Source organism: Anabrus simplex, chromosome 7, assembly GCF_040414725.1.
Source record: "Anabrus simplex isolate iqAnaSimp1 chromosome 7, ASM4041472v1, whole genome shotgun sequence".
Classification (NCBI taxonomy): Eukaryota; Metazoa; Arthropoda; class Insecta; order Orthoptera; family Tettigoniidae; genus Anabrus; species Anabrus simplex.
This window is the reverse complement of record NC_090271.1, coordinates 47,950,131-47,976,119: the sequence shown is the minus strand read 5'-3', so window position 1 is coordinate 47,976,119 and position 25,989 is coordinate 47,950,131.

Here is a 25,989-nt window from a genome sequence, read left to right as displayed (position 1 = left end):
TGGTGGATTATGATTACATCAATGATTTATTCTCAGAAAATGATTCTCTTGCAGTTGTGATAATATAGAAGTGCGCTTCAATAATGTGGTAAACTTTATTAATTTTGGTGTAGATTTAGCCACTAGAAGAATTAACACCATGATATGAGTTATTAAGGAGCAATCAAACACTAGATGAATTACTCCCATATTGATGGAACTAATAAAGATGAGATACGAGTTAGTTTATCAAACAAAAATGTATCCTGCAAAATATATTTATAAAGAAAGAATAATTAACGTTAAGAAACTTGTTAACAGCTGGAAAACAATTAAATTCCGAATATTATAAGATTAAATTAAATTACTATAGCGTAACTTAAAGAAAAGATGGAAAAATATAAATGAAACATTTCACAGTGGTTCGACAGATAAAAGAAATAGGTAACAATGATGTTCACACCACATCTGATGCTCAACAAACAACAAACAATTTCAGTTAGTATTTTGTTAATATTGGTTCAAAATTAGCATCAAATTTTACCTTTAGTACTTTTAAATAATCCAAACATATACGACTGAAATCCTCATAGACCTTTCTTCTCACCAATTACTGCAATAAACATTTCTGGTATCATTGGAAATCTTAAAAGCAAAGATGATCACAGCAATGGATTATTTTCCACTGCTGATTTTGAGTAATGTACAAATTCGATTTTCGGACACATTGCAAAAGTCATTAACCTTTCCTTTGAAAAGGTGCAGAATAATGACAGAGAGGATTCACCGTGACGACTACATGACACCTCGTACTCTGCAGGGCTTAGGGCTGAGAATCGGTGCCTTGGTAGGTCAAGGCCCTTTGGGGCTTTTGCGCCATGGGATTTGGTTTGGCTTGGCTTGGTTCTTGGCTGTTATTTCAACAATATTTATTTATTTATTTATTTATTTATTTATTTATTTATTTATTTAATGAAAACCATACAATGGAGAACAAATCTCCAATGTCTGTATACTATACAAATCATAATTGTATACTGCTATCGGAACTAGACAGTAGGTCCAACGTAGTAAGAGCCACCAAACTCCATAAGGTGTACAGACTAACGTGGAATTACTACAACAAGAGAGACATATCGCGTAACGCAAAATTACGACACTACAAGACAGTTGTTTTTCTGGAAACTTTATAAGCCTCAGAAACCATATCCCTTGGAGGTCACTCTAAAATTATAGAAATTGAAAAGCAAGAAGGGGAAATTCTCCGGAAAATGTATGGCCCTAAGAGAGAAAATGGAATATGGATTAAGAGGAAAACAGCGGACCTCTATTCATTAACTGACAGATTCACTGATGCCGTACGCAAGAGACGCCCGAAATTTTATGGCCATATCTATAGAATGGACAGCGTCAGACTCACCAAAATATATTTACAGTAATCAACTCAAAGGTGGTCAAAGCAAACTCTCTAGGAGAAACTAAGCTGGACCTCCAAGAAAGGAATATTACGGACGACATCGTAGAAGTTTGTATAGCCTTTAGTACAATAGTAGCCAAGCACAAATTCGTGAAGAAACTTAAAAATGAAAACTGGTAAGAATTGGTCCACAGAACACAAGATGCAAAACAGTGCATTCATGAAGAGATTTCGGGAGGATAAGAAGACGAAAAATCATCAGGCCAACGAACAAGTTCAAAATTGCTCTTTGAATGGGCATAACAAAAGAAGGAGATAAAGAAGAATTAATTGCATTAATGATGATAATCATGATAACGAGAAATGAACATAATAATGGCAAGGATGGTAACCATGTCATATTATTTTCACTACTAAATTTTACCTACACACGGTGTAACACTACCTAATTGGTAGTGTCTAAGTCATCACCCTGAGTTGATGGAGAAATCTACCTTCATATTGCTCACGGTCATTCTATAATATTTATACATATTCTCTGGTGTGGTGAGTTATTGTGACTGGCTGTTCTGCTGTAGACAACTAAATTCTGAATTGTATAGGCAAACTTATAATTTTATTTGTATAGATTGCATACCTCTACTGTAGTTTGCTAAGCGGAGAGGGAAATTCAAATCTTGAAATGCTGACCTCTGTGAAACATTCTGTACTGTGACGGCAAGTAGCTAGTTTGTAGTATGTATGATCATCAGACCATGATTTTTCAAGAATGCAGAAACATGAAGAAGTGAAAATAAAGAAATTTCAGCTTTCTCCAATGAGACACGACCTACATATTTATATCCTTGCATCATTCCGTACAATAATGTAATCCTGGAGGAAGCACACACCTTAGGAAGTCTTTTGATGAACTTCATGAAAGATGACCTCTTCTGCAGCGAGGTCAAGTCATATTATGGAGAACGAGGTCGAAGGTAGCTCCAACGGCTCCCTCAATTGTAGACGTCGCATTCCTGTTCCTGACTATTGACGTCCCATTGATGATGCTCACAGAGCCACTGTTGTATTGGATATTGACCCATCAGTGTCATGATTGTTAATTGCGAGGAGTGTATTCTCTTCAAGTGGCAGGTGGCAGAACCGGCTTCTGACTCTGCCACTCCTCTCGTCCAAAGACTTGACTAACTTACTCTGACATTTATTGAACATTCACACCTTCACCGGGGTTAAGTCAATAGTCGAGGTAGAACGTTCATGGAATACCACTCGATAATAAATATCAGATATTCTGGAATACTGGTAACAAAGTACCTTCTCTTGAAGGGGTTGATGTATTCGCAAGAAACTGGCTTTCTCTCAATAGCTAAACTGTGGAGATACTGGAGTTCTGATAATTCGAGCTTAAAAATCGGGGTGGCAAGTTAGAATTAAATTACTTACAATTTCGCCATGCTCCGTAAGATGGTTATTGAGTATTAACAAAAGTATTAAAGTTTGACAGCCAAAACAACATCACGTCTAAACTGTTGGGCAAAATTTCATGAATTCTGTACAAATATTCTCGGAGGGATCTGTCACAAACTACAGATGAGAAGTGGAGTGCATCTTCACTGCGTTTCCCTAGTGATGTCTTAACGGGGCAGTGGCTGTCAGTATCTTGGAACGGTGTAACAATCCAACTGATGAGCCCACTGCTGCACTGGAGTGAAACGCTGGTAATTACACGACTGAAAAAGTCTAACGACCATCAATATGTTTAACATTCGCAAAGCAAAGCAAAGTTACCTCCGTACAGGCCATGAAGGACCTTAGAGTGGTGGAAGATAAAGGCTTCCGCTTTCCGTAACCTCGTCACGTGGAGGGGTACAGTGTTTAGCTCTACGCCCGGCCGCCTTTGCCCTCAGGAATTAACCTGGTACTCATTTTTGCAGTAGGCTGAGTGAACTTCAGGGCCATGTGCACCTCCGAAAGTGGAAATATCGTTTCTTAAATTTTACGACTTCCTGACGGGGATTCGAACCCACGTTTTCCGGGTGAACCGAGCACGCCTTTACCGCCTCGGCCAGACAGCCCCTTTTTAACATTTGCATTCGATGAAATTAGATTATGGTTTCTTTCTAAGAAATTTAATCTTTGATGACTAAGTTTTTATTTCAAAATATAGGCCTGAAAATACATTAACTTATTTGGGAAATTGCTTTTTTTGTTACTAGTGGTTTAACGTTGCACTAACACAGCGAAAGTTTTCGACGACGTAAGGCTGGGAAAGGACTAGAATAGGGATGGTTGGGGCCGTAGCCTTGATTGTGGTACATCCCCGTCATTTGCCTGGTGTGAAAATGGGAAATAATGGAATACCATCTTCAGGGCTGCCAACAGTGGGGTTCAAACTCACCATTTCCTGAGTGGACGGCCAAATTGCACGCTTTTACGAAATTGTTTATGAAAAATTGTGTAAGAGCTTCTTGTATACCAGGGTCCATGTTTACAACTAATACTACTTGCCGTTGTAAAAAAAGATACTCCTGTGACCAGTGTTTACCCCCCATTGCCACTTACCCCAAGGGGGGCGGCAAGGGGGTTTGTTGTCGTCTCCGGTGAGTGTATGCGCTCCACTTACAACTGTTGAGTGATTTAAATATAGCTCTGTAACCGACCAAGGAGCAGCCGCGGACTACGGAGCGGACGTTAAGGAGTATAAGCGTTCTCCTACCAGATAGCTATCATAGCAACCCATCGTCCGACTCGTTGGCTGAATGGTCAGCGTACTGGCCTTCGGTTCAGAGGGTCCCGGGTTCGTTTCCCGGCCGGGTCGGGGATTTTAACCTTAATTGGTTAATTCCAGTGGCCCGGAGGCTGGGTGTTTGTGCTGTCCCCAACATCCTTGCAACTCACACACCACACACAACACTATCCTCCACCACAATAACACGCAGTTACCTACAAATGGTAGATGCCGCCCACCCTCATCGGAGGGTCTGCCTTACAACGGCTGCACTCGGCTAGAAATAGCCACATGAAATTATTATTATAGCAACCCATCAGCTTGCATGTTTAAGTTGGTTGGTAGTAATTTATTATTCGAGTAATTTACAGTTCACGATCAGAGTAGTTGGATTTAATTTAGTGCCAAATGATTAATTTTGTTCAGTCAAATTGGGGGAACAGAGGATGTAAAAACAAGTGGTTAGAACGGGATGTTTTTCTTAAATGCTATTTGTTCGGGGCGTCGACCTTTAGAGAAATTTTGCTCCTATTTGCACCATATGATATGAACCTGCGCGTAATTGGAATTGCGGAGGTGTTGAATGTGAGGAAAGGAACGTTAAGGACGACACAAATACCTAGTCCCCAGGCCAGGGATATTAATCATTTACAATTAAAATCCCCTGACCCGACCGGGAATCGCACCCGGAGCCTCCGGGTGTCAGGTGGACGCGTTGCCCCCTACACCGCGGGGCCGCAGTAGAGTGGAGTGTAGTTACTTATGGTTGAGATGTGTGTGTTGATACTGATGTTGACTGTTTAGGTCATGACAGTTTGCTCATGGCGGGTTTTGAAGCATGCCCTTCATAGCTAGTAGATATTTGGGGTGGCACTTTCTTGTGGCTTCTATGTCGATGTCATATTGTGCCAGTGTATTAATTAGGGGGTTGGTGTGTGTTTTACTTCTGTTGTAGAATTTTCTTAGATTTTCCGTGGTGTAGTCTAAGATATATGGGATTTGGGATTTTGAGTGGACTTCATGAACTCGTGTTCTGAGGACAGTTTTCGAAGCAAGGCGTAGGGCCCAATTCTGCACCTTGTGCATCGAGTGGAACAGTCCAGATGCTAGTGTTCCTCAGGATGGAACACCGTAGAGCAGTACTGATCTTACCAGAGTCTTGTAGAGTAATAGGGAAGTCTTTCTCGTGAGCAAATGCAGTGGTGCCAGCAGAGGGTAGAGGGTGATGCTTTGCCATGTGGGTTATGCTACAACCGTGCTAACGTGCTGTTTGAAGATAAGGCGTTTAAAAGCTATTGCTATTGCTTTACGTCGCATCGACACAGATAGATCTTATGGCGACGATGAGATAGAAAAGGCCTAGGAATTGAAAGGAAGTGGCCGTGGCCTTAATTAAGATACAGCGCAGGCATTTGCCTGGTGTGAAAATGGGAAACCACGGAAAACCATCTTCAGGGCTGCCGACAGTGAGGCTCGAACCCACTATCTCCCGATTTCTGGATACTGGCCGCACTTAAGCGACTGCATTTATCGAGCTCGGTCATTTAAAAGCAAAATTACTTATAAAATTTAAAGTTGTACTTTCGTTGAAAGGGGGGGGGGGAGGGAATTCAGCTGTATATAATTGTGCCATTTATTGTCTTCTTTTCCCTCTGATTTAAGACTTCCAATACAGTTTCGCTTCCATTTCTTTTCATTTCTTCGTTTCTTGCCACTTATTTTCCCTACCAGAACATGCACTTGTATCTTCTCTCAATCTCAGCTGGTTAGGGGATAATTTTGCCATCTACCGGGAAATGAAGCATGGACAACAAGTACTATAAGAGGAGTCCATGCATGCGGGAGCAACTAAATGCCCCATGCATGACTCAATTTTGTCAAAATTTTCAGTAGGTGGGATTTTTATCTCCTTGCCTCAATTATACTTAACAAAGGTTTATGGTAACTATGACAGCAGGTCTTCACATAATTTTCATCCCATCTTTCCAACAAGCTTCCTTAGAAAGTGAAAACAAGTTTTCAACTAATTGCTCGTTACAGGCGGTCGTATAACTCACTAATAAGCTAAGGGTAGACGCAGCGCATCCCCCGAGCGACAGGTGGGCGAGCGTAGCACGTGCCATATGCCTACCGCCAATTAGACTTCCACAACCTTAATTAAACCGGTGACTTCGACCACCAACAGGAAACAGAGTTCCACGCTTTAACAAACACAGATGAATCGCTTTTGTCTCGGCACAAATTACCTGATCCGCAGCCCAAAAACGCCCACGTTAAAGCGAAACCGAAACATTTAATCAATAAGTAAAAGAAATTCTAGTGACTACACAGTTCTAGCAGATGGCCAGCGGCATTTCTCGGTGTAGCAGTGACTGTCCTTTCTATATTCTTTGTTTTCGATCCTTTGTATATATTCAACCCTTGAATAAAATAGCGAATATTCGTTTTACTGTCAACATTTTCCTAACGGCTTCGACTTTCACGGATGGAGTGCCCCTGGACATACGAGGATGGGTGACCATAAGTCCCGTTTCCGGACCTAAGAAGTACCGAAAGCGAAAGAGTTCCCATGAGCATAATTGAGAAACGTATTTGCAAAAGGTACCAAATCCAAAGGTAACATTTTAAAGGAGAGAGGAGAAACGTTCAGAGTGAAAAATTTCAATAATTCACGTGAGCACTTTTATTATGTTCAGCTAGAAAATATGCATTACTGTACAAAGTATTGTATTTCTATTAAAACTATACAGTTTGAGAAATATGCAAGGAAATAAGGATAGTTTCGGTACTTTTTAGTACTGAACAGATATTGGTAATTTGATCTCCCCAATTAAGGCTCATTTATAATTGTTAGATCTAAAGCTCTGCAAGGATCCCAATGTTCCTGCGGCGATTGTATATTGTCGTAATTTTCTGTAGCTGCACTGAGGATCTAGCCTTTAACCCGGGAAAAAGCACTCCAGGAGTCCATTATGATTCTGAACAGTGATAAATCCGATAAATCCGATGGAGATTTCAACCGAGAACGATGTTCCGTAGAGATGTGAATTTTTCAAGTAGTGTTATTGTCCCGTCTCAATACATTGCCCAGAATATAAATTTAAATCAAAGTATTCTTCTTCCACCGAAACTTCACCCACGCTATCATGGTTGGTTTCTTGTAAAGCTTCAGTATCAGAGTAATCCGGCTAAGTCTGCCATACATTTTCTTCAAACTACGGGAAACTTAATAGCAACGTGTTTCAAATGAGTGGTGGTGATGATTATTGTTTTACGTGGAAGTACACATAGGTAACCAGCCTCTATATAACTCTAATCAAAGAAATGGAAGGGATCCGACACTTCGAAAAATGAAAGTATCGGCCAAACAAGGACGAGGGCCACGAAGGGCGTGAAAATGAAAGACTCCCTGGCCCTCGGAAACCTAATAGCGTCGGGGTCGGAAAAAGAACAAGTGTTGACCAAGTTAGGTCCGATAGGATAGATGAAAGTGAGGAGCCTGGCACAAGTAAGTGGAAGCAATACCAGGAATCAGCAAAGGGCCCCGTGGTCGTGAGACCACACTCCCAAGTTGGGAACCCCTGGGGCCCCGTTTAGTCGCCTCTTACGTCAGGCAGAGGATACCGTGGGTGTTATTCTACCGTCCCCACCCACAGGGGGGAGCGTTTCTAATGAAACTGAAATCAGTAGTTACTGAGAAGTGAACTTATTTTATGAAATATCTCCTCTCATGGAGAGGCTGTCTTGCAAAAAGTATACTTTTAAATTAACATTGGAGCTTTCACGGCTCGTACTAGTAGACATGATATGGGTTCTTGGGCTTATGCCGTGTCAAGTAAACAAGGTGAACCTCTTTACGTTTCTCAGCGAACTTTGCCGCGCGTCTTCAGCAGAAAATCTCTTCTGTACACGATGAAGTCTTCTACAAAAACGAGCTTTTGAATTTAAGAAATGCTTTACCGTTGGAGTTGTAATAGTACGCTCATTCGTCACCAGGTGGCTCGCTGTGTGCTGACACAGTGCTCCAAGCGGGAGCTGACGAAAACATCAAGCTCAAAGCACGGCCGACTGGATCCCTCGCTACGCTCCTTGAGCTAGCTAGAGCGACGCATCAACTCGGCCGTGTTCCAAGATGTTCTATCACACCGTCTATGGATGAGAAGTAACATAGAGGACATCGACGAATCAGGGACGAATGTTGTAGAAGATATAAATAGAAAATAATAAAATAAAATACAACGGAAGACACCAGGATAGAATAGAACAGAGCTGAAGAATGGAAAGAAAGTATGTGGGAGAAAACCAGAGAATGAATCATGATGTGAGATGGTGTGGGAAGGGGGTGCATAACCGGTGTACACGCGTATGAAAGGAAGACAAACACGTAACACCTAGCTTGGAATGGACCGTCTGGTGATGACTAACGTATGCATCTGGAAAACACCGAAAAGAAATAACAATATAGAAAGAACATGGAAGAGAACTACCTACAGTGAGCCACCTGGTGGACTACAGCGCCAACGGTAAAGCATTCTTAAATTAAAACGCGCATTAATGTAGTAGTCTTTCTCGTGAACAGACGAGATTTTCTTCTGAAGACGCGGATCGAATTTCTCTGTGAAACGTAAAGAGTTTCACCTTGTTTTCTTGACATGACATAAGCCCAAAATCCCATATACACTGTATAGTCTACTTTTACATTAATTTTTAGAAAATAGGTACAGTTTAAAAACGTATAAATAGTAACCTAATTGTAATAAGCTCACACAAGAGAAGGTGAAATGTTAAAAGTAGGTATAAGCTAAACTAGTGGAAAAAGACTAACAAGATGACAAAACAACCATCTCTCGTGACTAGCTCACCACGCGAGTTCAATAGAACAGAGCTCCCCTTCTCGAGGGAGGCCTTTGCCCTTCATAGGACACTACAGGCTCATTCATTCATTTATTCATTCATTCATTCATTCATTCATTCATTCATTCATTCATTCATTCATTCATTCATTCATTCAAAATTTACAATGATTTCTTAGAATTATTAATGCGCCTCTCAAGGCAATAATGGCAATTTCCCGGAATTGTCACGGGCAGAGACATCTGTTTCCAAAAATTGGCGGAAAAAAAAAAGGGAATTACTCCCCTAGCTCCAATCGATTTCCACTAGCTGGTATTTATCTCTATAGTAAGGATGTGTTGGTAAGTAAACATTCCTTTCCTTGAGGTTGACGTCTTAGAGCTGCGACTTTTGGCTTTCAAAGCGGAGAGTTGGATCGATGATGTAACCTCTATTCTTATTTTTGAAAACTGAATCAAGAGATTTGCCAAAGGAAAGAACACTGTTTTCTTCAAAAAGTGTTTATTAGTGTTAACTTAATGTTCCATTGGAGAGGAACGAAGTCATTTTTGAGTACGTTGCCGCAGTTGTTGAACCCATTTCATCGTTCTTGGTAGCCTGCTGCTGCCTTTTAGTGCCGGGAGTATCTGAGGAGAAGTTCGCCTCTTCAGATGCAGGACCCTTTTTGATTTGACTCCCGTAGGTGACCTGCGCGTCGTGGTGAGGATGCAGTGATGAGGAAGACGACACATACATCCAGCCCCCGTACCAGCGGAATTAACTAATTATGGTTAAAATCCCCAACCCTGCCGGGAATTGAACCCGGGACCCCTGAGACCAAAGGTCAGCACGCTAACCATTTAGACATGGAGCCGGACTCTGCTGCTGTAATATATTAGAATTGCCTCCACGTGCGATGGAAACTGTTCCACGGCAAATTACGGAAAACACTTCATAACCATGTTCGTGCTTTCCGAGAAAGAGTATTGCTCTTTTAATTTAGAAGTACAAATAAGAATTTGAGTTTACGTATAGACTAGACTAATGTGCTAGGCTAACACACAAAGCTTGGCGCTTGTTTAATATCGGTTGCTGCGTTCCATCGGTTTTGAGCGCGAACCCAGTGCCTAACAAGTTTTGCAATACACATTTGCGGAGAGGTATTTCGAAAGCAAATCTATCTACAAAAGTTTTCATTCCACTCCCGGAGGGGGAGGGCAGGGCCACCTAAAGACAATAATTTCCAAGTCAATTTAGAAACATTTTCACAGCATAAAATGCATGTAATTTAAATACGAGACGCTTACTCGTCCCGACAAAAAGTCGTGGGGACACAAGATACCTGAGCCAATAAAGGGCCAGTCCTATGGCTAACGAGATATAATAAAAAAAATGAAAATCCACAGGCTGTTCACAGTTTCAACCGGGTCAGGAATGGAATGAATGAAGCCCCCACCTAGCGACTACGATAGGAACTGTGCCGGCTGCCGAAGCCTATCGCAGTCCTCTGGGGCAATGATTAATGACTGACAGATGAAATGCAGTGGTATTGGAGAATGTTGCTGGAATGAAAGTTGACAAGGAAAACCGGAGTACTCGGAGAAAAACCTGTACCACCTCCGCTTTGTCTAGCACAAATCTCATATATAATTAACGGGATTTGAACCAGGGAACCTAGCGGTGAAAGGCTGGAGCATGCCGCCTGAGCCATGGAGGCTTTACGGGACATAATAGCAAGCTTAAATTCGTCTCGTCATTGATATATGTATGTGATAAATTTATCATTTGGATCTGGGAAGGTAACTTCGTCATTTGATGAATCCTGAAGCCACCTGCGTATATCATTTTTTAGAACAATCATATTGTCCAACAATCCAACTAATTATTCACCTGTAACCAATATACTGAACCCATAATTCTACAATGAGAAAATTATATTTTAATTTCAAATATTTATTTCAGCTACAAACTACTTTTTGAGAGCAGCCATGTTTCTATTTCAAGGGTCTGGCTGTCTCGTGGGAACGAGCTCCCCGTGTCGAGCGAACGGCAAGCTCGTGAAATACCGGGACACTTAGGTAGACTTAGAATATTAAACAATTCAGCAAAATGCACGAAATTCTTCATAACGAGAGATTTTGGCGACATAGTAAATCCAGAGATAAAGAATCTAAATTATTATTGAACCCTATGTGAATACAGAACCCCCAGGGTAAAAATAAATGCAGTTAAGCCTAGAGAAGAATTTGTGCCCGGCACCCGAACCAGCGACACGTGCCAAGGCCGATGGATGAAGAAAACCCGCGAAACGCCCGGGCAAAAATAATTTATTTCGCCTGTTGCGAGTATGGGAACAATATGAAATTAACACCGTAATAAATCGTAAGTCTGCCCGAAGTTATGGAACAAATTTCATGAAAATTGGTCTATTGGATGCGGAATTAGCATATTACACAACTAAGCTTTATGGCGTGAGTAGCGTCATCCCATAGGGTATAAAAGAAATCTCCCTCCGTATATTTCACATTCTCTGTCTGGTTGTTGGAGCAGCGAAGCCCGCGTCACTCGTCAGCAGGAAAGTGCGAAAATTTTGTCTCCAAATAACTTATTACATGTTCGTGTCTATGGTTCAAATATACTGTTTAAGTGGAAGATGATAGAAATTTTCTGAGCTGCCGCTAATGGGAACTTTGAAGGTTTATACGTGGGTGAAAAGTAATTGACTTTCTCTCGCTCTTCAGTGTGTGTTTGTTAAAGAGGAGGCTGGAAGTTAGCTGCGGGGTCTGGTTTCTTATCTGTTGGAACACTGGACTTTAGTAGGGTGAGAGGAAGCAGAGATCATGCGAACGCAGTGGTCAATTGAGCAGAGTGCTCGTCGCCTGTTAAACGTTTTGAAAGTGCGTTGTAAAGTGTTGTGTAATTTAAGTTATATGTATGAGAAGATGATGGTAAATGTAGCTATGGAAGGCTAGACGCGAGGTCTGCTGGCTAGATGTAGCCAGAATCCAGGATAGTGACTACTATTTCAGGTCTGTGAATATTTTGTATTAATGCTGTAGTTAGATTATTGTTTGTCCCAACCAATTGTCATTGCGTGTGTCGGGTTGATATTTGGTAATGATCAGGCGAAGGTATTATATTTCTGGTCATCGTGTGAAACTCTTCAGTGCTGTAAAATTTACGTCAAGAAACTCTAAAATGCGAAGTTTAAATATTGTGTTAATATTCTTTGAGATATTGTCCGAATTGAGAAAAATTAGGAAGGTGATAACGATAACCTAGTCGTGGCGAATGTCTTATTTTCGAATATCGTTTGAATTCAGAATTTTTTTGTCGAAATAATAATAATAATAATAATAATAATAATGATGATGATGATGATGATGATGATGTTTACCGCGGGATAAAAATTTTCTAGGCTAAAAGTGGATTTAACAGGTATGTTCTATAAGGTTTGCGGGTGTCTAGCAGATTCCAGTGAAATCCGATAAAGTTATGTTTTGTTCATGGGAAGTAAAATTTTGTGACATCGTTTATGTCGGTGATATGGAAAATCACGGCGTGTTGTTGTATTCTTGAGGTCCGAAAGTTGTAGTAACAATAAAATAAAAAGGTATATTTTTTATAAAAGTTGTTTGTCATGAGAGGATTGAGGTTTGAAAAGTCTTGAAATATAAGAAAATGGATTGAGGGCGAAGAATTTATGTATGTGGAGATAAGAGTTGTAGAGATGTTGAAGGCAGGGGAAGGTATTTCATATAATACCGCCATGAGAAGGCGATGAGAATGAATTTTTGAGACAGGCTATATTTGCTGATGGAGAAGAATTCTTGAGACAGGCTGTATATTAAATGTGAGATTTATGTGGCAGGCTGTAGTATAATCCGCTAACAATCCGAAAACTGAGACCTCCAGAAGGTTGGTTCGAGATGGTTATTGTGTGAGGCACAGTAAAAAAATTTCAAGTTAAGATCCCAAGTGAAAAACGATTTCTGGTGAAGATTGTAAATCTTGGTAGTAAAAATCAAGTGACTAGTTACGTCAAGTCAGTATAATGAATATTAGAATAATATGACCTCAAGGATAGGAGAGCATTCTGAATACACGGTTGGTGTTATTTGACTGTAATGACAAGTTTCCAATCAGTAAAGTTCATAAATTATAAGGCGGTAATTTATCATTAAATCGGAAACATTGTGGGATGAGATATTGGACGTTTTAAAGCGATATGTTTGGCTGTGTAGATTCATTGGGTTTCGTTTCACTGGATAGTCATGGATATGAATATTTGGGAAAATGACGGTAGGCGATTTGAGGGCTTCACCCTGAAATTACAGTGTGGATTTTTGCGGTGGTGACGATTATTGTTTGGCGATAGTCAAGTAGTGTCAGACGTGTGTTGGAAGTCAATATAATTTTTTTTCAAACTTCATTGCACATGCTGGGATCGTGTTTGAGTTGTGGATTGTTCGCCACGCGATATTTATTTTCAATTTCACGTTTAGTAACAAGATAGGGACTTAGTTGCATTTCCTGACTTGCGTTCATTCTGTGGCAAGATTCGTTTCGTTGTGTGTTATTACTTTCGACCAGGTTTACAGCCGAAATATCTAAGAGTGTGTTTGAGGTTACGATTTCGCCTGATATGCTAGAGGAAGCGTATACGACCCAATTTCCGCTCGACAATAGATTTAGGACGTCACATGTTTTCCTAGGAGTATACTGATGATGAGACGTTCTAGCTCACGCTCGACGATAGGGTTCTGAAGGTATGTGTGCATAGAGGTTAGTGTTAGGCTGTGCAGACGTTAGGTAAGCCCGACGATAGGTCTGGGATGTCAGCTGTACATACTCAAGTCTTAGATTAGATGTTTTTGCGAAGTGACTTGAGCGATGGTAGTGTCTGCAATGTGAAGAGTGTTAGCTCAGTAATAATGAGGCCAACCTTGCGTGCAGCCCTCAACAGCTGGAAGGTGTTTACTTAAGATTATGGAACCACTAATAGCTTGAACATGAGGGTTGTCCAATATTGGGTACTGAGCTAGGGGTGATTGAATATTTACTGCAGTTCGCCATGCGTGTTTGAGTTCAATGAACTTCAGTATTTTATTTTATTTTATTTTATGGACTTAATTGTTCTGTGGTTCTGACGTCCGTTTTTGCTTTGGCAGTGTGCGTGCTGACACTCAGCGTTTTAGTGTGAGACTTGAGTTACGAATGCGAGTTCGATTCGTCAGCCAGTAATATATTTTATTTTCAATTTTTGTCGTTCTTTAATTTTTATACGTATTTGAGTTTGGTCAATTGATAACTTTGTAGGTAGTGTGTTGGGACAAACAATAAGTAGATGGATATGTGATGGTAGCCATTGTTAAAAGGGAAAGAATTCTATAATGTTGTTTTATTTTACCATGTGGACTTGTAATTTCATTACGCGTAACGTAACCATTTATAACCTGAAAGTCGGTTTTATAATAATATTTTTCAAGTGATTTACCACTTTTTTATTAACTTCAGTGTTTGGCATTTCTTCTAAATGCGTGATGAATAAGTGTTTCCTGCATTTTGCAGTTTTGTTCCTTCAGAACGACGTAACGTAAGATCCTCGCGGGTCGTGTTGTTGTTGGTTCCTTCTGAACAGCTGTTTGGGGTGATGCAAGTTTTAGCATCAGGATTATTGTATAATTTAAGGGTGTCATGAAATGACAATCCATGGTGGAATTTTTGTTTTTCAATTGTGAATGCTGCTGTTAACTTGTAGTGAACACCATGCTTTCCAGTAATATGTCGCAACTTATCCAAAGCAACTGATAGTCAATTTGGTTCGATTAAGGGTCCATTCGGCGGGGGTTCCGTGTCCGAAAGGATATTCGACTGGTAGATAACCTTAATTAAGAGGAAATCAGGCGTTCTACTTGTTTAAAGTCAGATTTTCCACAGATCGTGTGGATTAATTCTCAGTTATGGTTTGGATTAATAGGTGCCCGATTTTTCAGGCTTTCTTTTCACGTTTTCGGTTTCGCTGTCCACTAATTTATGAGATTCCTATTTTCCCCGAAGAAAATTCTTCGATATTGTAAAAGAAAATAACGCTATGCAATGTGACTGCGTTTGAAACATTTAATAATTAATCATTCATTTTTGGTCTAGGATTTATATAAAAAGTATTTTTTGTGCACTTAATGATTCAATAAAACTTAGTAAGCACATATTTGCTCCTCATTTCAAGTAGTTAGGCTCTCTTCTGAACCCCATCGTTTGGTTAAGATCGTGACCGAAATCTTCCCCCAACGACTCCAAGATTTAAGAGTTCAATATTGCTCTTCTGTAGCAGCTGTGGCCGACCAACGATGGAATGGTTACCGGTAGTTAAGGGTTCAATACCACTCTGGTATATTTTTCCCCAGGATATCTGTTTGGGATATTTTTACTTTTTCTTGTAAATATGCGTGTTGGTACATATATCAAACAGTTCAATGTTAATAAATATGGTGTTTGAAGATACATTCCAAATATGCACAAAATTATAAAAGAAGTATCTGGAACTTTCAGAAGAAAGATGCCTCTTGTTCTAGAAGATAATTCAAGGAAACCTATTATAAATCATCTTGACAAAATTAGGATATGGGAAGAATATATGGAAGAACTCTTCCATGAGAATCGACCGACATTAAATGAAAATCGTGAATGCTCAAATGGACGGAGCATTTTGAAATCGGAAGTAATTCTTGCGATAGGCCCAGATGAAATTCCAGCTGAAGTTATGAAACTTATCAATGAAGAACAAATTAATAAGAGAGTGGACCTTTTTAATGACATCTATAACTCCGGAAAATTATCTCAAGATTGGCTAACCTCTACTTTCAGTCCCCTTCCAAAGAAAACAACCTCAAAATATGTGGTGAATATCATCTCATTATCCTATGAGCGGTTTGTTAAAATCTTTCTTTCAAGTTATCCATGCTCGAATAAGAACGAAATGTGAGGAAAATCTGGGTGATACCCAGTTTGGATATCGGAATGGTTATGGAACTCGTGAGGCTATTTTCAGTTTAACGACTCTTCTTCAAGAAGAGGATGTCTTTGCCTGTTTCATAGATTATGAAAAGGCTTTTGATAGAGCAAAACATACTGAAATCATCAGACTACTGCAGCAAACTGGAATTGATGATAAAGATATAAGAATTATTGAAAACCTTTATTGGCACCAGAAGGCTGAAGTGAAGGTTGATGATGATACAACGGACTACATACAGTAGAAATCCAACGAGGAGTTCGTCAAGGCTGTGTTTTGTCTCCGTTATTGTTGAACATCTATTCAAATGCCATATTTAAAGCAGCATGGGGTGATTTAGAAGTAGGAATTAAAGTAAATGGGGAACTAATAAGTAATTTGCTATATACACATGACACAGTAATTCTTGCTAATAGTGTTGAAAGTTTGCTACTATTTCTGGACAGAATTAATATAGTTGGGGAAGAGATAAGTCTAAGCATCAACAGCAAAAATCTAAACTAATGGTTTTCAGCTGATGAAGAAATAATGCTACTCTGAAACTTAAAGAACAACATATTCAACACGTAAATAAATATCTTGGTTGTTGGATAACGGATGATTTGAACCCGGACCTAGAAATTAAGAGCCGAATAGAAATTGCAAGATCAACACTCAGGAGGATGAAGACATTGTTGTGTGATGATGCATTAAATTTAAAACTTCGGCAGCGTATGGTGAAATTTTATATTTGGTCTACTCTCCTTTATGGGGTTGAAGCTTGGACGTTAAAAGAGGCCACCATCAAAAGACTGGAAGCCTTGGAACTTTGGCTTCATTGAAGACTGCTTATAGTCTCGTGGATTGACCATGCCACCAATGAACAGGTATTACAAAGAGCAAAATTCCAACAAAAAGAACTGGTAACCACCATCAAATGCAGAAGAAATGCATACCTAGGCTTTGCATGGTGAAAAATACGCAGTTTTACATGTAATATTGAAAGGCAAAATTGAAGGGCGCCGAGCAGTAGGCAGAAGGAGAACAACATGCCTTAAGACTATTAAAGACTGGACAGGAATAGAAAACAGTGAAGAACTGTACCCTGTTGCTGAAGACAGAAAAGCACTCTCCACATTGATCGCCAACGTCCGGGAGACTGGGCAGGGCACATAGAAGAAGAACCAAGAGTCGAGCTTCCTAACAATGTAACGTGGATGATCGCGGGTGAGAGACACAACACTGAATGTGGCAGTCTACAGGCAATTATTTCACACTTAGTCGCTAACAATGTGTGTTAATTGCTTTGTAACACTGTAAAGGGAAGGTAGGCGTGTGTTCAGGTTGCAAGCCCAATAACAGTTGATTCCATCGTTATTCGAGAACGAAGAGTGAGTGCAACCTCGGGTTAGACTGCTTGAGCAAATATGATATTATATAATAAGATGTCCAGTTCCACGGTCTCTGAGAAGGTAAACCAATACGCCTGATATCAGGCGGCGTTTGTATTGATGGCGACAGGAAATGGACCATTCAGAATTGAAGACCCCCTCCCCTCCCCGAATAAGGATGTAACCAACAAATCAGTATTTTTTGAGAAGAGGGGAAATGTATTATTTTTTTGGTTTATTTCAAGGTACACATTATTTGAAGCAATTGCATGTGGAAGTGTACAAATTAATTCATCTATTAAAAGCAATATTTTATTGTTATAACTTAAGATTTTAAAAATAATGTGTGAATTGGAAGAGGCCCGCCTCTATGGTGTAGTGGTTAGTGTGATTAGTTGCCACCCCCAGAGGCCCGGGTTCGATTCCCGGCTCTGCCACGAAATTTGAAAAGTGGTACGAGGGCTGGAAGGGGTCCACTCAGCCTCGGGAGATCAACTGAGCAGAGGGGGGCTCCATTCCCACCTCAGCCATCCTGGAAGTGGTTTTTCGTGGTTTCCGACTTTTCCTCAAGGCAAATGCCGGGATGGTACCTAACTTAAAGCCACAGCCGTTTCCTTTCCTCATCCTTATCTAACCCTTCCAATCTCCCCATCCCCCCACAAAGCCCCTGTTCAGCATCGCAGGTGAGGCCTCCTGGGCGAGGTGCTGATCATCCTCCTCAGTTGTATACCCAGACCCAATGTATCATGCTCCAGGACACTGCCCTTGAGGCGGTATAGGTAGGATCCTTCGCTGAGTCCGAGAGAATATGAGAAACAATTAATTTTCAACGTAAATGGGAAATTACTTGAAACACTAAAAGTCATTAACTAAAATTAAAATGATGGGGAAGGATCATTCCGAAAGTTCCAAGGTATTAGTCTCACCTAATGATGACAGCTATTTAATGTCTCTATGTTTAAAAAATGCCGGTCTCGCGGTGTAGAGGTAGCGTGCCTGCCTCATACCCGGAGGCCCCGGGTTCAATTCCCGGCCAGGTCAGGGCTGGTTCGAGGCACGCAGCCTACGTGATTACAGTTGAGGAGCTATCAGACGGTGAGATAGCGGCTCCGGTCTAGAAAGCCAATAATACCGGCAGAGGGGATTCGTCATATCGACCGCACCTCGTAATCTGCACGCCTTCGGCTGAGCAGTGGTCGGTTGGTAAGCCATGGCCCTTCAGGGGAGTTGTGCCATAGGATTTGGTTTCGTCTTGTTCTAAACGAAAAGAAGTAGGCCCTGATATCTTTTCCTTGCAAACATTTTCATTATTCCCACCACATGACACAAAAATGTCAATAATTTCTTTAAGACCAGGGTCTGTAAAGTATTATAAATGTTCTGATTACTTGTTGAAAAAGTAAGTCAAAAATTATAATTAAATAAGTCCGCCTCTGTGGTATAGTGGTTAGTGTGATTACCTGACCCCGCCCCCCCCCCATGAAGCTCGGGTTCGATTCCCGACTCTGCCACGAAATTTGAAAAGCGGTACGAGGACTGGAACTGAGTCTACGCAGCCTCGGGAGGTCAAATGTGTACAGGGGTTTCGAATTCCACCTCAGTCATCCTCGTAACGGTTTTTCACTGTTTTCTGCTTCTTCTCCTGGTAAATGCCGGGATAGAATCTAACTTAAGGCCACGGCCGCTTCTTTTCTTCGTCCTAGTCTGTCCCTCCAAATCCTCCCATCCCCTCACAAGGCCCCTGCTCAGCACAGCCTGCGCGAAGTACTGGTCCTCCTTTCCAGTTGTAGAGCTCGACCCAAAGTCTCACCCTTCAGGAGACTGTCCTTGAAGAGGTAGAGGTGAGATCCCTCGCTGAGCCCGAGGAAAAATCAACCCTGGAAGTTAAACGGATTAAGAAAGAAAGAAAGAAAGAAAGAAAGAAAGAAAGAAAGAAAGAAAGAATTAAGTAACATATGTCCCAGGTAACTGTAAATCAGGCCGCTTCTGTGGTGTAGTGGTTAGTGTGATTAGCTGCCACCCCCGGAGGGCCGGGTTTGATTCCCGGCTCTGCCACGAAATTTGGAAAGTGGTACGAGGGCTGGAACGGGGTCCACTCAGCCTCAGGAGGTCAACTGAGTAGAGGTGGGTTCGATTTCCGCCTCAGCAATCCTGGAAGTGGTTTTCCGTGGTTTCCCACTTCTCCTCCAGGCAATTGCCGGGATGGTACCTAATTTAAGGGCACGGTCGCTTCCTTCCCTCCTCCTTGTTTATCCCTTCCAATCTTCCCATCCCCCACCAAGTCATAGCAGGTGAGGGCGCCTGGGCGAGGTACTGGTCATCCTCCCTAGTTGAATCCCCCGACCCAGAGTCTGAAGCTCCAGGACACTGCCCTTGAGGAGGTAGACGTGGGATCTCTCGCTGAGTCCGAGGGGAAAACCAACCCTGGAAGGTAAGCAGATTAAGGCTGAAAGAAAGAACTGTAAATCATCGCAATAATGTTTCCGTTGTGCTCTTCCCATCACCGGTTTTAATATGATATGTTACGTAGGGCCCGAGCGAAAGTACTAGTTACGAGTCGGAGTGCCACCACCTAGGTGATAACGACCACCTTAGTTCAGTGTCAGACAACAAGTAAAAACTGACACGTTTACGATGAAAAAGGTAATTAAAGTAATGTGCTGAAAATGTGCTTAGTGTCGAGTTGAGTCTCTCGGAGATATAACCATAAGAATGCCATTGAAGGCCAGTCATTGACATCAGGCAAAGTTGTTCTTATTGCTCTCGAACAAGAAGGCATTGACTCGTCGTCGTGTACTGCACTTGGCACGTTTCCCGTGCTGCATTTTGTTGCAATCTACTTCACTTTGCATGCAGCGGAGCTCCTTAATCCTCGTGCGTATCAACTAAATGAGGCGTGTGCGAGGACTTCTTGTCCACTAACAGCTACTGAGAGATCATTTCAGATGTTCTCCCCCCCCCCACACACACACACACAGTCACTTCGCATCCACACGGTGACAATATATAACAGTCCTGTCACGCTGTGAAGCTTTATCCATTGGCTTCGTGTAACTTAGTCCTTTCAGTACTAAAACGTGGCTGTGTTATGGCCTTAAAGCTTTGGTAACACAAAAACATCCGCCTCTGTGGTGTAGTGGTTAGTGTGATTAGAAATGGAAATATATTTAAACTTAATTACAAGTAGGACCAGAGGTCCCTTTGGCTGTAACTAACTGCCACTTTAATTGTATCAATTAATATACAAAATCTAATTTATTTATTTCGTGTCAGAGTGTTGAAAAAACTTAAAATATAAATAAGGTAATATACACAAACAAAACAAAGTACACCTTATGTCACAACACATGTTTCACACAATGTCTTCCGAGAAATGGGCAACAGAAATTCCCTCTTCAGTGGCTTGGATCAAGTCTTTAAGTGTACAACGAACAGGGCAGGACTGACAGTCATACAGGTGTTGGATAGTTTGTTGCTCCCCACAATCGCAGAAGTCTGACTGATCTTCCAGATAACCCGATTTTTTTAGGTTATCCTTGGATTTACCTACTCCACTCCTCAAACGATTCAGTGCCTTCCAGGTTGTCCATTCCAAATGACGACCAGGGGGTGGAGATTCAGAAGGCACCATCAAATCAGAAAGATGCTCCAGTTTTGCTCGCTACATATCACAACGTGATGTTCTTGTTGGTTTATCCAGAGCCTTGGAGACATTGAGGACTTCAGTCTTCTGAGTGGAGGTCGATGTCCAAATAACAGGTGGTTGCTTGTGAGATCTACCTTCGACTTCTCTTGCCTTGCAAAATCTTCTCGCCGAATATCTGGAGGAGAAATACCTTACAAAATCTAATAAAATGAATACATAAAAAAGCGTGAGAAGGCTTAAGTGCGGCCAGTACACGGTATTCGGGAGATAGTGTGTTTGAACCATACTGTCGGCAGCCCTGGGGATGGTTTTCCCTGGTTTCCCATTTTCACATCAGCCAAATACTGCGACTGTGCCTTAATTATTGCTGCGGTCGCTTCTTTTCTAGGCCTTTCCTTTCCTATGCCCGTGCGACACTTATAAAAAAACGTCTAAAAGCACAACGATTGTAATATCACATTATCATAAGTTTGAAGATAAATCTGGCACTTGCCAAACTGAGTAAACTCCCGCTGCATACTTAAAATGCCATACTGTACGTAGCCGAAAACCACGAGGAGTTATGTGCGGCGTTAAATGGTTAGCAAGAAATGGAATGAAATAAAGCTAATGAGTGTTTTGTGCGGTTCGTATTCAGCGTGAAGGTTGGTTGGATCCTCAAAAGCTCCGCCATCAACTGTCAGAGATGTCCTCGGTGTCAATGAGGAGACGTACAAGAGAAGTTAGGACTGAGGTTGCTTCCCGTTGCTTTCCTCACAGAGACAAAAGTTGCTATTACATATCAGTCAACCAGGCCCACTGAAATCCTCACAGAGACCGACCCTATCAGCAACATTTCCAAACCATTCATTACTACCATCACTCATTCCTCAATCACTTATTTGACTGTTAAAGCCAAGGATGAGACTGAGACAGATGATTGAATGTAACGAACTTGCTCTAGCACATGCCAGAAGACGTAGTGCAGTGACCTCGCCACCAAATGTACTATTCAGAGTTGCATAATACATAGACGTTATGAATGATAAAACTGAGCAACTGGGTCACGTAGTTATCAGCTTGCATTCGGGAGATAGTGGGTTCAAAACCCACAGTCGGCAGCCCTGAAGATGGTTTTTCTTTGGTTTCCCATTTTCACTCCAGGCAAATGTTGGGGCTGTACCTTAATTAAGGCCACAGTTGTTTCCACCCCACACCTAGCCCTTTCTTATCCCATCGTCGAGATAAGAACTATCTCTGTCAGTACGACGAAAAGCAGATCTTAAAAAATAATTAACAAATGATAAATTCAATCAATCAATCAATCAATCAATCAATCAATCAATCAATCAATCAATCAATCAATCAATCAATCAATCAATCAATCAATCAATCAATCAGTCGGTTATTCTTTCAGACTCAGCGAGGGATCCCACCTCTACCTCTTCAAGGGAAGTGTCCTGGAGCGTGAGACTTTGGATCGGAGGATACGACTGGGAAGGAGGACCAGTACCTCGCCGAGGCCGCCTCACCTGGTATGCTGAACAGGGGCCTTGTGGGGGAAGGGAAGATCGGAAGGGATAGTCAGACTTTGGGTCGCGTGGATACAAATGGGGAGAATGACCAGTACCACGGCCAGGCGGCCTCACATGCAATGCTGAACAGGGACTTTGTGGGGTGATGAGACGATTGGAAGGGAGAGATAAGAAAGTTGGAAAAGGAGCGGCTATGGCCGTAAGTTACGTACCATCCCGGCATTTCCCTGGGGAAGAAGTGGGTCCTGAATATAGGCCTATGTCACGTAAAATTATTTTCTATTTCAAAACGAAAATAACGAAGTTGAAAATTTGATGTTTGTCGCCCAGGTAATATTTAATTACACTGACTGACAGACCAAATGCAACACCAAGAAGGAGTGGTCAGAACTTTATGCCAATTGCAGGGTAGACTGACGTCACTGAGGTATGCTCATGATGTGAAATGCGCCGCTGTGCTGCGCACGTAGCGAACGATAAATGGGACACGGCATTGGCGAATGGCCCACTTCGTACCGTGATTTCTCAGCCGACAGTCATTGTAGAACGTGTTGTCGTGTGCCACAGGACACGTGTATAGCTAAGAATGTCAGGCCGCCGTCAACGGAGGCATTTCCAGCAGACAGACGACTTTACGAGGGGTATGGTGATCGGGCTGAGAAGGGCAGGTTGGTCGCTTCGTCAAATCGCAGCCGATACCCATAGGGATGTGTCCACGGTGCAGCGCCTGTGGCGAAGATGGTTGGTGCAGGGACATGTGGCACGTGCGAGGGGTCCAGGCGCAGCCCGAGTGACGTCAGCACGCGAGGATCGGCGCATCCGCAGCCAAGCGGTGGCAGCCCCGCACGCCACGTCAACCGCCATTCTTCAGCATGTGCAAGACACCCTGGCTGTTCCAATATCGACCAGAACAATTTCCCGTCGATTGGTTGAAGGAGGCCTGCACTCCCGGCGCCCGCTCAGAAGACTACCATTGACTCCACAGCATAGACGTGCACGCCTGGCATGGTGCCGGGCTAGAGCGACTTGGATAAGGGAATGGCGGAACGTCGTGTTCTCCGATGAGTCACGCTTCTGTTCTGTCAGTGATAGTCACCGCAGACGAGTGTGGCGTCGGCGTGGAGAAAGGTCAAATCCGGCAGTAACTGTGGAGCGCAATACCGCTAGACAACGCGGCATCATGGTTTGGGGCGCTATTGCGTATGATTCCACGTCACCTCTAGTGCGTATTCAAGGCACGTTAAATGCCCACCGCTACGTGCAGCATGCGCTGCGGCCGGTGGCACTCCCGTACCTTCAGGGGCTGCCCAATGCTCTGTTTCAGCAGGATAATGCCCGCCCACACACTGCTCGCATCTCCCAACAGGCTCTACGAGGTGTTCAGATGCTTCCGTGGCCAGCGTACTCTCCGGATCTCTCACCAATCGAACACGTGTGGGATCTCATTGGACGCCGTTTGCAAACTCTGCCCCAGCCTCGTACGGACGACCAACTGAGGCAAATGGTTGACAGAGAATGGAGAACCATCCCTCAGGACACCATCCGCACTCTTATTGACTCTGTACCTCGACGTGTTTCTGCGTGCATCGCCGCTCGCGGTGGTCCTACATCCTACTGAGTCGATGCCGTGCGCATTGTGTAACCTGCATATCGGTTTGAAATAAACATCAATTATTCGTCCGTGCCGTCTCTGTTTTTTCCCCAACTTTCATCCCTTTCGAACCACTCCTTCTTGGTGTTGCATTTGCTCTGTCAGTCAGTGCATGAATGAGCTAGCTTCTTGTACGTAAAACATTTTCATACAACTTACACATGCATATTACCTGAAGCTGCAGTGTAGTGATGTAATTAAAATTGCTATCGACCAGGAAACTACTGGCACTAATCTCCCAAACATCCTGTATATGTACGAATGTATGAAATAATTCTCAGTCGATTGTCCAACACACAGTGTGCATTAACCCTGGTGGAAGTGTTACTACGAATCAAGATCGCTGAGAAGCTGAAAAACAAGATCCTCTTAGTTGAAAGCTTAAGCAGATTACTGTCTCATTGTATCATTTCTCCTTTGTCTGGTAGCCGTGACGACAGTCTACGACACACAATACCTTCTTAACATATTTACTTTTCTTGAAACAGTGAATATAATGATTAGACCTGCCCAAGTCCTGTCATGTGCTGTGGAATATAGAGGTAGGTATTTTCCATTAATTAAACGTTTTGCTTACTCCATCAACTCCATCGAGAAAGCCAGTTCCGGGATAGAACTGGAATGAATCACTGGTCGAATACTCCGATCCCTGTTGCTGGTAGCTTCTTCATTAAATAATGAAATGCAGCTTCATTCAATGAGGTTTTGCCGGGATGAGTGGTTCAGACCACAACTGGGCAGTCCGGTGGTGTTTGAACGTGTTGAAATACGTCAGCCTCGTGTCGATAGATTCACTCGCACGTTAAAGAACTCCTGCGGGACAAAATTCCGGCACCTGCGTCTCCTAAAACCGTAACAAATATAGTCAGTGGGACGTAAAATAAATGACATGAGATTTTCTTCAAAGTCCAAATTTTCAGAGAATCACTCAACATACAAAACATTATTTTTGGGCAGGTTATAAGTTTAAATTAAGCAAAGATTAAAGTGGTGTCAGATGGGAAGAAGCCTAAGAGGAGTGAATGTCAGGTCAGGAATATAAAGCTGGAACAGGTAGATCATTTCCAGTACTTAGAATGTGTGTTCTCTCAGGATGGTTCGATACTGACGAGGGGAAGCCGCCAAGTATGAAAACCCAATTTTCCAGAAAGTTCGCTCAGCGAAAGAGCGGTTGAAATTAGCGAACACATGTTTCGGCTTATCCGTAAACACTCGAACGTTTCCGAGAAAATGACCGACGAAGTTTCCGACGTATTTTACGTGCCTTTTGGGCCGAAACAAATTTACCTGGCGCGGTGCCCCAGCGGTTATCACCGCAGCTTCAACGTTCTTGCGCCTCGTGTTCTAATCCGATGATTTTTTTGTTTGCCTTTGTTTTATTTGTTTATTATGTCTATTGACAATTACTACAAGAGTGTTTCTTATAATACATGTGGTATTTTTCAGGGATTACAATGTTTTGTAATTTCATTCTTATATTAACACTTCTGGGAGATACGGTGCATTCTCTTGGCTGATGCCGATCGTAGAAAGAATCGAAACATAGAAATTTCGCTTTTACCTCTGTGGTGTAGTGGTTAGAATGATTATCTGCCTTCCCCGAAGGCCCGAGTTCGATTGCTGGGCTGCCACGGTATCTGAAAACCCTCGGTGGGTAGAAGGTGGGGGGGGGGGAATTCCTTCCTCAACTATCCTCTAAGTGTAATTTTTTTTTTTCGTGATTTTTCACTTCCCCTCCAGGCATTTGCTGGGATGGTATCTAACTTCAGGCCACGGACGCTTCCTTCCCTCTTCCTTGTCTATCCCTTCCGTTCTTCCCATCCACCCACAAGGCCTCTG